The following is a 17,261-nucleotide window of genomic DNA, read 5'->3' on the forward strand; positions in this document are numbered from 1 at the left end:
CAGACATATGGTATCTAGATCAAGGGAGGGGGAGTCCTATTTGATCTACACAGGTCACATGGTACATTGTAACATTTAATATAGCGCTCGTGAGAGGTGAAGACTAATTAGAGCTAACTGAAGGTCTCTGACCGAAATGGTGAGTAGACGTTAATTAAAAATGACCCACAAGTAATAGGTGCATTGGGACGTTTTAGTCTAGTGAAGACACGATTCAAGAGTGGGCATGGCAACTGGATTCAAAAATTTGGTAGTCTTTCATTCGAAAGAGAACTTAGATTTGGTTTCTATAAAAGCATATGGTAGAGTTAGGGCCAGTAGTTCTGTAACAGTCCTTTCATCAATAGGTATTGAATGCCAGTTCTGGGTCAGGCGTCATGCTAAGCAAGGAAGCAGACATGAAGAAGAGGAGGTCTTGCCCTAAAAGAGCTCGTGATCCATTGGATGAAAGGTGCACGGGCCACAGTAGCCCAGCACGATACACGGAACCCTGGTCCAGCAGTGCACTTTGGTAAAAGAGCAATGGGTGATTTGCCTGATGGTGACTTTTTTTTCACCAGGATTATACATTGCATGATTTATTTTTGAAGGCATTGTTTTATTGCCTTTTACCTTTCAGGGTTCCTGAGAAGTCCGAAGTTACTGATTCCTGGTCCTTTACATGTCATCTTTTTTTCTTTTTTGCCTTTTTTTTCTTTTTTTCGGTCTTAGGAAACTTTTAGGATTTTCTCTTTGTCAAAATTTTGCAATATTTTGCCTTCGGATGGTCTATTTTTGTTTCTCTTACTGGGTAATCAGTAGGCTGTTTCAATCTTTTCCTTCCACTTTGGGAACTTTTCTTGAGTGATTTTATTAATATTTTCCTCTTCTCCATTTCTCTGTTCTTTCTGGAGCTCCTGCTTTTTGGATTTGGGACCCCTTGTTCTGGTCCTATTATGTTCATATTTTTCTCTTTTATTCACAACCTTAAAATTTTTTTAAAATCTCTGATTCTTAATATATGGTTGCATTTATATTTTATCTCCCTGATAATATTAATAAAAATTGTAGATACTGAAGTTTTCTTCTCTCTGCAAATCATTGTCTCAGCCAAGTCGCTTTGTGTGATGGGACGGGGGTGTATGTAGGAGCGTGGATCCCTTACTGTTCTGTATATTCCACACTGGGAACTTTTCTCAAAGGTCTGGTAATTTTTACACTTAGGAACAGGGCACTCATCAGCTGATGTGCTGTTCTGAACGCATGAATGTGGACTGTTAACCGTCAGCTTGTTTCACTGCAGGGTGATTTGGCTGAGTGGTTTTAATGGAGAACCTCCACTGTCAATACCTTTATATCCCTCTTTTTGGCAAAGAAATATTTCCATATCTTCCCATGGAAGAGTTTTTTAATGTCCTGCCTGGCCGCCAGTGTCCTGGGAGCCAACTGGACACCGAGTGTCGGCTTTCAGTTTGCAAGAGATGACATTTTTCAGTAAGACATCTGTACCATCAACTGTGCCTGCTGCTACTTAGGGTCCTGTGTGTTGTGCTTTCTATATGATAAACTGGGGGAAATAGTCTGGCGTAGTGAGCCAGGGAACTGTGATCTGCCCACTTCTTAAAAAAATACTTTCAACCATTTTTTTTTTAATCTACTTCCCCTCACTCCTACTTCTTAAGTACTTGATAAGGCCAAATGTTGAGCCTTTGGGGATTATGTTGTATAAATCTGGGTTTGTTTTCAGTTTCCCCTGCTACTGGCTTAGTACTTCTGTTCCTTGGGTGTCTAAGTCCTTTACCATTCACTCGTTGGATTTCTAGCTTCCAAAATGATTTCTTCCCTTCTGTGAGTGATCTGGGATGTTGGCAGAGAAAGCAACATTTGTGAAGAACTTTGAACAAGAAGTCAGATTTTTTTTCCCCAAGCATTGAAAGCAGTGAGGAAGAGCAACACAAACAGAGGAGATGTGGGAAACTTCCCAGAGAACTCCGGCGGTGATGAGTGAGGCTGGGACACGGGGCGCTTGGGGGTAGGATGAAGTGGTAATTGGTAAGGCTGAGAACAGAGCAGGGGCACTCTGTGATTGCACAGAGATGAGGGGCGAAGTTTGTGGAGTCAAAGATGGAATATGAAAGGGAATCTATGCATGTATATGAATGACTGAAATATTACGCTGTACATCAGACACTGACACAACATTGTAAAGGGACTATCCCTCAATAATTTAAAAAAGATGATTCTGTCGCTTCTAGATTGGAAAAGTGGGTGTCCAGCAATGAATGAAGTCTGGGGGGCATTTTTTCCAACGTTATAGGTCACATGTACCCCACAATGAACTAGGTTCCCTTAAGATATGATGCACTATCTTTCTCAGTAATTGTTACGCCCTTAGGTGAACAGTGGAAGGAAAGATTCCAGATTCGTCCACCTATGAAAAATGTGGGCAATTTTCCAGTAAATGTATGTACCTCTTTAAAGCTACTTGATCTCAGGTAAGTTTTGAGAAGCACAGGAAGGCCAGGGGAGGAGAAATAAAGAGGCAGGGTAAAAAGAGACACAAAGGGAAAAAAAACCCAAAACCTCATAGTGATGACATCATCGTTGTGTTATAAAACAGCCTTAAATCTGTAAGAGTCATTTCTGTTCTATCTCAATAGGGAGAAATGTGCTGAGCTCCTGGGGTCATTGCCTAACACGTCTGCCAGATGGATCCTGGGCTTGGCTTCTGGGGCAGAGCATTCCATCTCAGGGTTTAAGATACAACAATGCATTATTAAACCTGTTTGTAACACAATGTGCAAGATGACATCATATCCCTGAGTGTGTGTGACCTCACCAGAAATGTGTGCCCTGCTGTGTAGGAAAAGTGGAACTCCAAGAGACAGACAGTTGGGCAGAAGTTATTATGAAGCCTTAGAAAGAGCTACCCTTCCCCCCCTTCTTTTTCTCTTTTCTCTCAAATCCAAAATGTTCTTTAAAAAGAGGAAGAAGAAATATTTTATGCAATCCTGCATCAAAAATATGCAATAAAAAATGTTGAGGAAAAAGCATCTGAAATGAATGAAAAATGGATATAACCTCAGGAGACTGTGATTTTTGGTCTGGTATCCCAGTCATGGTCAGCCAGGAAATAAAAACCATTGAATATTTAGAAGAGTAGGACCATGATGCAGGGAACTGGTTACACTGGTGATAGAAGAGATAAGAAGTCTATGAGACAGTGGGGCCACTCAGAAATTGGCAGAGGCAAGAAGATGCTGCCACCTGTAAGCCAGATGCAGGGAGTATGGGGAGCCTACTAGGGGGGTAGATGAGATGCAGCTGCTGCCAGAGATGCTACCAGAGGCAGGAAAGAGGTACCCTGCCCTCTCCTCTCTTCCTTGGACCCTCCAATCTTTCACTAGTGTTTCTTCTAAAGGGCTGAGTCCAGAAGGAAGCCAGTTGACTTAGGAGCCTGGAAAACCCAGTCCCCTGCAAAGCAAAGCAGAGCAGAGGAGGATGAGGAATAGATCTAAAAACAGAGAGATCCAGAACCAGCACATCTGGGAAGACGAATGCTGCCTTCAAGGGAAGAGCATCATTGTCTGCAGAATCATCATGGATCTGTGCACAGCAAGGAGATGATTATCCACCAGCTCCCAAACTGCATGTGGAAGAATCAGGAGCTAACTTTAGCTGAACATCACAGGGGGCAACCACCTCCACCACCCTCATAACAGGACTTCGGACTGGATTTCACCTATGGGCCTACCCAGTATGACCCCCTCTCTTTTAATTCTTAGTCACTGATACAATTAAGCATGGACAACAGTAATGGCAACCATTATTTTGGTCAGAAAAATTAAAATTTGTGTCCTATAGGTGTGATTTGTGTTGTGGATGACATTGCTAATGATCCTGACATCTAATACACATGTGTTCATTTATAATTCACTAACTCGCTGCTGGGCCATCATACTGTTTTCACAAGTCAGTCCTGTTCCCAGACATTCCTACTTCAAGATTGAAGTAATTTCTTTAAAAGTGATATTGGACAGTTGACTGTTGATGCAATGTTCTATTATTAACTAACGTGTAATTAGTTCATTAAAAAATACCTGCACTGAATAGCATGTAACTTAATACAATCTACCAAAGTGGAGAAATCCAGTTTCTTACAAATGGGAGCAAAATTACAGAGCAGGGAAACTGGAAACGAGAAGATGCCAGCTGGCAGGACACTAAGTGTTTCACATTACTGTGTGTTTATGACCTCTGTGTTCTAGAAAAAAAATTAATTAGATTACGTTATTTGAGAATCTTGGAATGTCCTGGCGCCATGCCAGGCTTATCAGAACCACACATCTGAAGCTTAATGTAGCTGTTTTAAATTTCACCTGTATTTCTAAGCTTTGAAAAAGCAATAAATGTAGGAACTAATAAATAACGGTGGGAGAATGCTGAGATTCCCTGCAACGGCAGCATTCAGCATAAAATGATGGGCTGCTCCAAAGTCCACTGTACACTTGTTTTCCTGAGCATGAATGCAATGTGAAGCAGTACTCTTTCTTCAAGAGTATTTGGAAAATAAATGTATGCAATGTGGGAACTATAATTGTAGAAACTTAGCGAGCTGTTTTTGAAAATTCAAATCATTCTTAAATAATGTGTCTGTATCTCAGGTTGGGGGCAAGATGGAGAAGGGCAGATGAGCTGCAGCGCAGGGAAAGGGAGGCAAAGGAAAATCTGCTTCCTGTTCACCTCGATGAGAGAGTCTTACTGGTCGTCATTTTTTTTTAACCATTTAATTTTATTATTTATTTTATTTTTAGTTTGCAGTAGGCACTGCTTTTGATTATTTAACTTTTAATTGTGGTAACATATGCATAACATAAAATTTACCATTTTAACCATTTTAAGTGGACAGTTTAGCAGCATTTAATACATTCACATGGTGGTGCAATCGTCACCACCATCCATCCTTCTCCAGAACTTGGCTTAAAGTTCTTCTGTTAATTTCTAAAAATTTAAAAAAAAAAGTTAAAAATTTTCTCTAGGAATATTTGGTCACTTTAGTCGAGGGCTGAAAATGTGCAGGGCAGGACATCTGTGTCTGCACGTGTGGGAGCCAGCACTGCAGTTGAAGTATCTCAGGGGTTTGACTGTGTTATTAGATAGATGAGTTGTGATTGAATAAAATGACTGTCCAATCAGATTTATGGAAGAATATTGGTTCCTTTTGAGAAAACCAATGAACAATACGTTACCGACCAGGGTTTTTGGACTCCGTAATCAATAGCAATTGATAAGAGGCTAGACGAGAAATTCAGGTAAGTCTTCTCTGAGAGGCGTGCTGCAGCACGAGGGAGCGAAAAAAAGCAACAGATTCCCTTGCTCCCTGCATGGGAGCAGGCTGGTCCCTTCAACGGGGCGAGGGTGGGGGTAGAGCCAGGGGTCAGGCCAGAGGGGTGGCTTAAGTGGCCTCTTGGTGGTGAGCAGGGATTATGCAAGCTATTCTGCTTTTGCTCCCGACACCTCAGAAGTGGATCCCATCGTTAATTTGCCCCAACTGCCTACGTGCGCAGTTATTTTTAGTTCCTTGTAGTTTCTTTGTATTCTGTTGCTCAAGGAGATGTCTGTTCAGGAGCAAGCACTTCAGTAAAGGGTCCCAGGTCCCAGGTCCCAGCCTGTCTCAATGACAAGACAGAAACGGATACTACTGACCACTTTAATGAAACAATTCCATTCATTCATTCCACAAATACTTCCTGAGCACCTACTTGTACTGGACATTGTTTTAGTCAGTGAGGGATTTATGGTGAACAAAAACTAAGCCTGCGCCTGCATACAGACCTTATATTCCAGTAGGAGAGACAGTCAATATGTAGGTAAATATGCAATGAATGGTGGTAAATGCTGCAGTAAAAAGTAAGTATGCATAAGAGAAATAAAAGCAAGTTTGCTTTCCCTTTTCCTATTTATTCCCACTCATAATATCCCAGAGATAAAAGTGGGAGATCTTCTTCAAAGGGAAACCTCATTCACCCAACAAACCCCTGGATCTCATTCCTTGCTGTGGCCTCGCCCTGATGACAGAATGATAATCTAGGGAGTTATGCAGAGGAGGCTGAGCTGGTCACAGTGTGAAGGACGCATTTCTCTTTGCTCTCCTCTCTCTGTTTCTCAGTTTTGTCTCAGTATCTTGGTTGCTTTTCCTCTGCTTCCTTCATGTCACTGACCAGACAAATGAAAAAGTCATTCATTTCTCCAACAAGGACAAAGCGGAAATCTGCCAGTAGGAGACACCATGCTAGTTGCTGGAGGGAGTTAGAGATGTGTAAGGCATGGGTTCCTATCCCCCAGAATCTACTGGCATCTAGACATGTAGCTGAGAAAGAGACAATCAATTTCCTGTTGTGTGAACCTCTGAGGTGGCACTTGCTTTGAGGATTTCAGGAGATGCCAAGGTAACTTCTGTTAAGACAATCAGGGAAGAATTCATAGAAGGGGTAAGTTTAGAGATAGATCTTGTTGGCTGAGCAGTGCAGAATCATATATGTTACGAGATAATCTCAACACAGAAGAGGCGACCAACATATCCCTTGCTGCAGAAACATCTGGGAGGAAGAAGACAGAAAACGTCTGATCACAAGTCATTGGCCTTTGAAACTGTCTCTATTGTGAGGGGAAAATACCTGACAGAAAATTAAAATTCAATCAATAAATTGTTCCATCTAAATAATATCAATTCATATCTTTGGCTGATTTCACTGCTTGGATCAAGCTCATCCATTCATTCACTTGACAGATATTAACAGAGAGCCTGATTTGTGCCTGTCCTGGGGTTACAGATAGCGGTGAACAGAACAGAAAAAGCACCTGCTCTTATAGAGCTTTACATTCTAGAAGAGCAAGATTTTGAACACAGCAGTAATTGTGGAACATACGAAGTAGTCACAAGTGCTATGAAGAAAAGAAACTCAGGCAACAGGGAATGGAGCACTGGCCCTGACTATGGAGTGTGCCTGGCATTGTGAGGAACAGAAAAGCCCAGCGTGGACGGAGCATAAGAGCGAGAGGCAGAGAACAGATGATGTGGTCCAAGGAAGTGGAGTCAGATTTCGTAGAGCCCCATAGGCTGCTGATAGAGAGACCCTGATGTTGACTGTGAGTGGGAGAGGAAATTGGTGAGAGTTTTATATCCTGGAGAGACGCGATCTAATTGATGTTTTAGTAAGATAGCTCTGCCTTCTGCGTTGTGAACAGATTCAATATTTTGTATGTTGTGGTGCAGAATACCCCGAAGGCCACTGATAATTTTACATACTATCTTTTGGTACTTGATTAAGTAAAAAAAAAAAAAAAATCAAGCTGGCTGTTTATTACCTCTAGGTTAATGATGAGATGATGTATTGATAACAGTCAGGGTAACAACCACTAGGAGATATATTAATAAGTATCTCTATATTGGTAATATTACTTATATATAAACAATATTAATTACATGTTACATAATATATGCATATATAGATAGAGAGAGAAAATGAGTGCAAACAACAAAATGGCTTTTGCAATTGTGGGTTTGTCTAGGCAAGTCCAAAATCTGTAAGGCAGGCTGTCAGGATGGGCAGGGTGGAAACGTGTTCACAGGAACTGATGCTCCAGTTCACTGGTAGAATTTCTTCTTCCAACAGGAAACCTCAGTTCTGCTCTTAAGGCCTTTCAGTGGATTGGATGAGACCCACCCAGATTATCCAGGAATCTCCTTTATGTAAAGTCAGCTGTTTGCAGATGTTAATCACATCTGTCACCTACCCTCACAGCAACAGTGAGATGAGGATTTGAGTGAGTAATGAGTACCGTAGCGTAGCCAGGTTGACACAGGGGTGATGATCACAGACAACTAACCACCCCTATTACCCAGTAACCAACTAACTGGCTTTGTGTAGACTGACAATTCTTTCCTCTACCCTCTATTTTTTAACTGGCTCTTTTGAAGTCTGCAGACAGCCTCAGATTTGGATTCCCTGTCTGATAGGCTACAGTCAGGACAAAATATTAATTAGAGGACTGGACACGGTTTTGTTTGTGAACTCATTAGCACCGGGAGCCTGGCTTCTGCAGCTGGATGTGTCGGTGCCAACAGGGTAAATTTCAGCCCCAAATAGCAGCCACCTGGACCTTGGGTCCAACTTCGTTGCCATGCCAGTCATCAACTCTTTAATATAAGAAGAGTGGGACTGCCTGACCTGCTGTCCACATTCAATATGCAAACACCTCTTTTAGGAACAAAATAGTGCCTGTGTGACTCTGTGTGGGTCGTGAGTAAATTCTAGGGACGAGGAATAACAACCATCCAGTTCATCCCATTGACCCCAATGAACTCGGCTCAATAAATATTTGCAGAGGGACTGAATGCCAAAGCACGCTTGGGTTTATGCGACTTGGTTACATTTCTACCGCGAAACCTGTGCTACTACAAACTTTATCTTGGAAAACTTCTGATAGGTGGTGAAGTTGCTCTGAACCTAGGAAGCAGCTATTGGCCAAATTATGTGCTCTTGTGGAGAAACATTTCCTGTGTATTAAAAAAAAAAAAAAAAAAAAAAGGCCCAGCATGACTAATATGGTAAGAATGTTCTCACCTTCTCTAGGAGAAGAAAGGAGTCAGGTAGAGCTTTGCAACAATCCGTGGTCGCAAACCTCAGCAGACACCCAGGTCGTTAACTAACCACACGCATGTGGCACACGGAATGGAACATCCCAGGGCTCTGAAACCACAGGCATCTATCTGCTGGATTCAAGGAAGCAGTTTCACAGGCCCGGACAGAAAAAGGATGTGGTGAATTCAAACGGTTCTGATTTATAGGCAATAAGGTGCAAGGTTACGGTATACAGAACACTGAGCCGCTGCATTCTCGTCACCCCCTCCAGAAGCCCCAGCTGCTGTGGTTTCTAGGAAGATACCAAGAGTGTCGCCATTACAATAACCAGGCCTGGCCCTTGTCCCTGTCATCCAGCTGCACATCTATGCAGTGGTCCTTCAGGAATAGCCATGACACCCTGCCTTTGGTTACCAGCCAAGCCAGGGTGTGATATTTTTTCCTGTTTAATTAAAAAAAAAAAAAAAGGACTTACCCGTTTGCTTTTGCCAGCTATCTGAAAGTTCAAAAGGTAAAGAACATTTCCCTCCACAAATAAAGCATGGAATGTATTTGGGAGCTGAGTTTTCATCAGCAGTTGTTGTTTTCGATCCACCTATTCCACTGCTAAGGAAGGTGAAATGGGGAGTTCTTTCCTGGAAGGAAAAAAAAAAAAAGAGCAACTTTGGATTTATAATTTGGCATCAGTGGGAAGGGCTCCAGGAACTGAGGGTCATCTCTCAGACATTCATATAAGCTAGTGACACCCTCACATGAGAGGGGCTTGTCGCACCTCCTTGGCGCAGGGAGAGTTCAAGTTTCCCTTCAGGGGAAATAAGAAAACGAAACCATGCTCACTTCAAGGCCGTCTGATGACAGGCTGTGATGGCATTTTTGTAGACCAACCTGTCCTCAGTCAAAGACTCTTTTCATAAAATTATATCTTTCATTTATAATGCTGCAAAGCTGAATGTCGTATTTGCCGCCGAGGGCCGCCCACAAGGTCTCACGAAGGACCAGAGCTGCTGTCCGTGGAACGTGGCAGAATGCCCCCCGCCCCCCCCCCCCCAAATTCCCTTTCATATTGACCCAAGGGCGGACACGAGTTTCTGGAGGAGATGACATTTGAATTGGAGCTTGGAAAGGCAAGATGAACAACCGAAAAGGACATAAGCGAAGTGTCTGCTGCCTGCCTGATCTCATCTTCCAACTTGCTGGGGTAATTTTTCAGTTATGGGAGAAAATTGGGTTCAGTCACCATCCCCTATTAACTGTGGAAAGTCAGCCCCCTCCTCGGTGTACCTCCCAGTCTTTGGGGGTTTCTCTTTCTCTCCATCACTTGCCTACAATTTCTTGCTTCACTGAATTCTCAGCGTCTTCTCTGTGTCTCATCTTTTCAAGCTATTTTTCCCTCTCTCTCTGCCCTACATCACTCCAATCCTGAGTTTCTTGAAACATCACTGACACAGGCTGCTTCACGCTTAGATTTTAAGATAACTAAGGAGAGTGGCACGAGGTACATGGTTGGTAACATCTTAAATTTTACATCAGGTATCCCTCACCAATTTCCCTGGTCCTCTTACATAGGAGATATCTCACCAGTCATCCTATTTGGGGTGCCATTTATTAATCTGGGGCTGAAGTAAGACCAGGCTAATACATAAGAGATCCCCTGATATTATGACTTGAAGAACTAAGAACGTTCTTTCCCACATAGCAGTCTGAAGTAAGATTTCCAGGCTAGCCTTTGGCTCTGCTTCACAGGATCATTCAGGGACCTGGTTGGGAATGAGTTGTGGCTTCGTTGTCCTTCAGGCTTTCCATTTGTGTGGCCAAGGCTGCCGCACCCCACTGGTACAGCCACAGGAATGGGAAAGAGAATAGAAGAAGATGTCCTGTCAGCCAGGACCAGCACCACCACTTCTGCTCAATGCCACGGGTGAGAATTCCGCCATAAGATCAAACTAGCTGCAGGGCGCGGAGAAGTGTAGTTAGCAGCCGGGTCCCGCCCCTGTACTATGAAAGGGGGTGAGAGCCAGTGTGGCTGGAAGACTGGTGGTCTCCTCCCCCTTACCTTCCAGAGACCCCTCCCTTTTCACCCATCTTTTGTCCTCCAATTCCCAGCAGCAAACTTCTAGCTTCCTGCCACATTTTGAAAGAAAAACAATTCAATTCCTCATGTTTGAATGCTCTCCTCCCAGACAAGACTCAGGGGCCACGACTTCCGTCACTCAGACAGCCCGCTGAGCTCTTTCATGGCACCGACGCCTCTGAGATGAGTGTTCCCCTTTCCTGTAACACAGTCGCGACCAGTTATTTGACTCCGTGTACGTTTGTGCCCTCACTCCCGCGCAAGCATGCAAATGAGAACTTCTTCTTTCTGGTACATGAGGGATGGAGGGCAGGGCCGGGGAAGGGGAACTATCCCCTGAGAAGGAAATACTGATGCAAAGGAGAGGAAAGAGGAAAGCAGGGGGTATCTTCCGGTAATGGATGGTCAGGTTGTCCTGCCCAGTAGGTTACTAGAAGAGGAATGGGGGTCTCAGCAAGGAATCTTTCCAGTTGCAGGTAATCAGAAACCAAATACAAACTAGCAGAGACTAAAAAGAGTGTTTACACGGGTTGTTCTAGAGGTGGTTCTGGTTCAAGACAAGCCTTGGCTCCATCCAAGGCTCCGAGATATGTCATCAAGTCTTTGCCTCCATCTCTAAGCTGTTTGGTCTCTGTCTTTCCAGAAAGGTTCTCTCCAGAGGGGCCCCAATAGCTCTAGGCCATGTATTATCTGAAAAATATTTAAGTTGATGTTTCCAGTGAGTCGTTAAGGTAAAATAAAGGTGAAATTCCAGAGTCAGGTCATCCAGTGCAGAATTTGCAAGGTAAAGTACAGAGACCTAGGTCCAGTGCTTCTGGATTCTCCTGACAGAAGGAAGATTTTACAAAGGGCAGCGAGAGGCAGGAATGCTTCTCCACGTTTGCCGCCCAGAGAGCGTGAAGCCAGCTTAGGCGAGGACCATTTTAAGTACAAATTTACCTCTTTCCTTAACATTCTTCCTTCTCCACCCGTAACTCTGATCCCAACAGGATCAGAAACTCACCAGGAGGTGGGCAGTGAGGAGAAGTATAAAGTAGAGAAATATAGAAAAACTCAATCATGTCATTCCTGCTTCCCCCAACTGCCTCTCAGCCCGAAGTCAGGGGATGGGAGTGCATTTTACGTTAAATCAAGGTCAGAGTTTTCACTACCATCTTGAACTTGACATTGCAATTCCTAAAGTGGGATTACATTTGTGATTGAAAGTGACTTTAGGATCTAAGTATGATCAGAAATTGTCTATGGAAATTGTCATCTAGGTCGGATAAAATTTTAAAGGGATCGTGGAAAACCAAAAATACTTTTATTTGATTACGTTATCAGTTCCGTTTGTCTAATGTGCTGTTTACCTCCCCCAAGAAATCACGATCCAGAGGGAAAAAAATACCCTCACTCCTCCAGAACCCATAAAATTCCCTTAAAAAGATATCTAGTGTTCCTTCTTGAGTCAGTGCCCCTCACCCCGACTAAACCTGTGACAAAAGAGTCATATGACTCTTCACAGTCCCACCTGGGCCCCACCTGTGAAAGCAAGGGGTGGAATCTAAAAGGGGAGGAGGCTGGCAGGACACAGCCGCCCGTGAGGACAGGAGATGACGGCACAGGGACTCGGAAAGACTGTAGGAAGAGTCACTCCTGGTGAAGAGGAAGGCCCCAGGTGAGAGCAGAGCCTCTGATTCCACTCGTGGCCTGGGGTTGGGAGCACTCACTCCTTCGGACGCGCAGGTCTAGAATGCTAGGACCCCAGCAACGCGGAACAGCGCCTGCCGGGCCCTCTCTGTGACCTCTGTCATTCCCACGCCACCCATGCAGCACGCGTGCCGCTGTCACTAGCCCCGCCACGGGGCTGTGCTGGCCTCCCCGACGTGCCTACCGGTCAGGGTGATGAGCTGAAGCCACACTGCGTCTTTCAGTAGTCAGCACATGGGTGTGAAGACCAAAATACGTTTAAGAGTGTTCCAGAAAATACGGAACCACTTAATCCACATTTAAAAGGCAGCTCACTCTGGAAAACCGTATGGAGGTTTCTCAAAAAACTAAAACTAGAACTACCATATGACCCAGCGATTCCACTCCTGGGGATGCAGCGCGAAGACCCAAAAACACTAAGTCAAAAAGACACCCCAATGTTCATAGCAACACTATTTACAATTGCCAAGATACGGAGACAACCTAAGTGTCCATCAACAGATGAATACATAAAGAAGATGTGGTGTGTATATATATATACAATTGAATACTATTCAGTCACAAAAAAGAACAAAGTTTGCCATTTGCTGCAGCAACATGGGCGGTCTTGGAGGGCATTATGCTAAGTGAAGTAAGTCAGAGAAAGACAGATATGCATGATATCACTTATACCTGGACTCTAAAAAATACAACATAGTGAATATAACAAAGAAGAAACAGACTTACAGACACAGAGAACAAACTAGGGTGTGTGGAGGGTGGGGCAACACAGGAGTTGGGGATTGGGAGGTACAGACTATTGGGTACAAGACAGATTATAAGGATATATTGTACAATAGGGGAAACATAGCCAATGGTTTGTAATAACTGTAAATAAAGTGTAACCTTTAAAATTATATATATAAAAAAATAATAAAAGGTAGTTCACTCTTCACACACTGCCCTGAGTTTACAGGTCCTTTCACTTATTCAAAATACATGTAAGGTATTTTTTACATGCTGATGATATGATTAGTGCAGTGTTAGAATCCAGGAACATCGGAGTATTTAGGAAAATGTCTACAAGTTTGTCTCCCTCGCCTGAAGTTAAGTTCCACCAGAGTGGGGTTCCTGTCTGCCTTGTTCACTAGAGGAGCCTCTGGCATCTGAGAAAATGTATGTATGTCTACGAGGAGCTCAATAAATATTTCTGGACTGGGTAAAGCAGTATCATCACTGCCCTCAAGAAGTTTAAAGTCCAATGGAGGAGAAGGCATGTAAGCACAACAGAGTACAGGAAGTTCAGTGACACAGGAAACCGTAAAACTGTATCACGGCAAACAGGGTGGGGGTGAGGCAGCAGCGAGTCAGGCTTCCAAGAGGTGATGCAACGTGGGGCATTAAAGGTCAAAGGGAGCACGGCCACCTAGGCCGCTGTCCTCCTGCCCTCTTCTCCCTGAGGGCTTTTGGATTCTTGTCTCCTCTTTGGATGGGAAGGAACAGTGGGTGAAGAGGGAGTTCTCTGGGGCTGCTCCTTCCTGGGTGTGGTCCTCTCCATAGCTACGCCAGTGGGATGACTTCACAGGACCTCAGCACGGAGCCCGTGGGACTGTAGCTCTGTGGGATCTTGGCAGAGCCTAGCCCAGCACTATGGTCAGAACTGAGGAGTGATGTAGTAATCGCCATAAAGGCACGTGGGCTCAACGCCGGCGCTGAGCAGAGCTCTTCCTGCAAACTGTGCTTGTGCGGAATGACTGGGAACTTTTCCTGCGTGTGGCCAATTCTATGGGGTTAAAAGATGATTAAGCCTAAACATGTAAACAGCAAATTCCCAAGTTAATGATGATGAAACATTCTCTTAGGGTTAGGCTGGTTTAGAGCTGACTGTGTTGCCTCATACTGGAATCTGGTCCAAAATGTTGATTCCTTTGATAAATCCTGTTGTCATCCCCAGGAATAACATGATCCACCAAAGAGAAGCTTTTCTAAAGTTTCTAGAGTTTCAATGACATGTTCCTTAGCATCACCTAGAAAAACCCCAAGCAACACTGATGGGCTCTTAGGGCCTCAGGAAAATGATGCACATCTCGAAAGGAGGGCCCGTGGTGAGTGCTGACAGCACAGGCCTGGGAGTGGCACACCCTAGCTCACATCCTAACGGAGAAAGACAGCAACAGGCAGTTAAATATAAGAGAATTTGTTTTTCTCTTTCTGACTTACTTCACTTAGTACAATCATCTCTAGGTCCATCCATGTTGCTGCAAATGACATTATTTTATTCTTTTTTATGGCTGAGTAGTATTCCATTGTATAAATAATGTCACAACATATTTATCCAATCATCTGTCAATGGACATTTAGGTTGCTTCCGTATGATACCATTTATATGTGGACTCTAAAATAATGACCCAATTGAACTTATTTACAAAACAGAAACAGATTAACAGACATAGAAAACAAACTTCTGGTTACCAGGGGGGAAAGGAGGAGGAGGGATAAATTGGGAGTTCAGGATTTACAGATACTAAATACTATATATAAAATAGATAAACAAGAAGGTCCTACTGTAGGGAACTATATCAATATCTTATAATAATCTATAATGGAAAAGAATCTGTAAAAGAATCTGCATAACTGAGTCACTGTGCTATATACCTGAAACTAACACAATGTCGTAAATCAGTTGGGGCCAGGGCTCGATTTGTAATCCTTCATCCTTTCTGGTAGTCATTCAACTGCCATCAACATCCCCACAGGATGGATTCTTTTTTCAGGGCAACAAATACTCAATTCATCAGGGAACAGAAGCACTGCTCCTGTGCTGTTTCTCCAGGACCCTCAAAAGGTTGGCATACAAACAGGAACTAAAGACACATTATTTTCAGAAGTGAACATATTTTTGCTCTAGTTGAAGGATGTTGATCTGTATCACCCCCTTCCACATGAAGAGCATCCTTGCTCTGCACCATGTTTCTGGTGACTTCAAAGGGAGCCTGCAGAGAGCCCCAGAAGACGGATTACTCTGCCCTGTTCCAACCACAGCCTTGCTGACGGCACGTAAATGCCAGAGCAAATGTTTCACCCAGGTAAGGACCTAAAATAATGAAGCTCATTTTTGTTTTAGGATTTTTTTTTTAATTAGCTCCAAGAAAGAAAAATGCTGCAGGAAGTCATAACAGTAATGGTTAAATCCCAATTCTGGGTAAATGAAAAAAAAGTGGAATATGGTTCTTTAAGTTTGTTTTATAACACTGCTGGGATTGAATCAAAGCTGGCTAACGATTCTAAGTTAAAAAGTGAGCTGTTTTCTGATTTGATAAAATGACACAGTAGACTAGAAACACTTGAATTCAGTATGAGAAAGACCTGAAAATGAAATGCTCATTGTTGCCTGCAGCCTCCCCAGACTCATCTGGGAAATTCCCATCCACATTATTTCTCCCATGACCCTGTTCTTGTGGCTAACGCATCTCCCACCTTCTCCAGTGCTATCATCTGCTTGGCCTGCTATCAATGAAATAATGGAAAAAACAGGGGTCTGAAGAGTGGAACTCCAGTCCCCTTGCTGACTACCTGGTGACAGGTTAGTTGGCCTCTTCAACCTCAGTGACTTCATGAGAATAATAATATTTTGCCTGTCTAAAGGCAGGAGGCTGACAAGATGAATGATGTGTTTCAACTTGATGTATACTTTATCTGCTTTACCTTAAAGGAGGGTCATGAATCATTGGGTTCATAGTCATCAGATGACTCTGCTGTGAACACAGAAGGTATATACACACACAAGAAGAATTAAACGAATGTTATAACTCATGCAATTTTGCTTATACCCACTTATTTTCATTTGGGCAACTTGATATTTTCTCAGTTTATGGCGAGGTTTTTAGATCATCAGATGATTCCTTGAGGTTTCATCCAGCTGGAAGCTCCGTAGTTTCATTATGGTTTTTTTTTTTTTTTTTCAGAGGAACTTAAAATAAATGTGAAAACAAATGGGCCAGAAACAGTCATGTTGGTCACTGAGACGTCTCTGGGAGCCAGCCCCTCTCTCTCATTCTTGCACTTTGTGCTTTGACCTTCACACCTGCTGCCCTATCAGTCTCGCTGTTCGGGGGACCACCTCCCCCCAATTCATTTCACGCTTCTATTATGCATTTTTCGAAACACAGATCTAACTAGCCATCTGTGCTTCCCCCTGCCTCACGCTCCTTAGTGTAGGCCTTTCAGAGAGCAGCTCCAACTTGGCTTTCTCATCTCACTGTCTGTCGTTCCTCAACATGAAATGTCTCACTGGCCACAGGGGACACTGGCTGTCCCACCACATTCCACATAGCTTCTCCTTGGCAAGGTCGCCCCTGCCGTTACCTCTCTGTTGGATTCCCTTCTGCATTTGTTTGTTTATTGCTGTAGAGGCTTAAACAATACCTGGTGGCTTAGTGGCTAAAGCAACACCCTTGTATTAATTCATGAAGTTCAGAAGTCCAGGCCCATCATGGCTAGTTTCTTTGCTCAGCATTTCACGAGACTGAAATCAAGGTGGTGTCCTCAGCTGGAGGCTCAGCTGGGGAAGGATCTGCTTTCAAGCTCCTTCGGGTTGTTTTCAGAACGAATTTCCTTGCAGCTGGAGGACTCAGGTCCCCTGGTCATGCCAGCTGTTGTCTGGGGGCTGCCCGCAGCTCCTAGGGTGGCTCTCGGGCCCTTGCCCCAAGGCCTCTTTCACAGGCCCTCACACAGTCCCACACTTTCTGACTTCAGAAAGGACCCAGGCCCTTTTCAGACAAATACTGTATGATATCACTTCCATCTGGAATCCAAAACATACAACAAACTGGTGAATATAACAAAAACGAAGCAGGCTCACTGGTGCAGAGAACAAACTAGTGGTTACCAGTGGGGAG

General features: G+C 43.6%; 1 long non-coding RNA gene across 1 annotated transcript in view; it reads right to left on the minus strand.

Moving 5' to 3' along the window:
- Positions 1-4,969: 4,969 nt before the first annotated feature.
- Positions 4,970-17,261, minus strand: part of LOC123613998 (uncharacterized) — a 302,347-nt gene continuing 290,055 nt past the window's right edge. The window contains exon 5 of the long non-coding RNA XR_012501798.1: positions 4,970-9,259. This is a non-coding gene — a long non-coding RNA (uncharacterized LOC123613998). The remainder of the gene's footprint in view (positions 9,260-17,261) is intronic.

The sequence above is a fragment of the Camelus bactrianus genome, chromosome 23 (genome assembly GCF_048773025.1).
Source record: "Camelus bactrianus isolate YW-2024 breed Bactrian camel chromosome 23, ASM4877302v1, whole genome shotgun sequence".
Taxonomy (NCBI): domain Eukaryota; kingdom Metazoa; phylum Chordata; class Mammalia; order Artiodactyla; family Camelidae; genus Camelus; species Camelus bactrianus.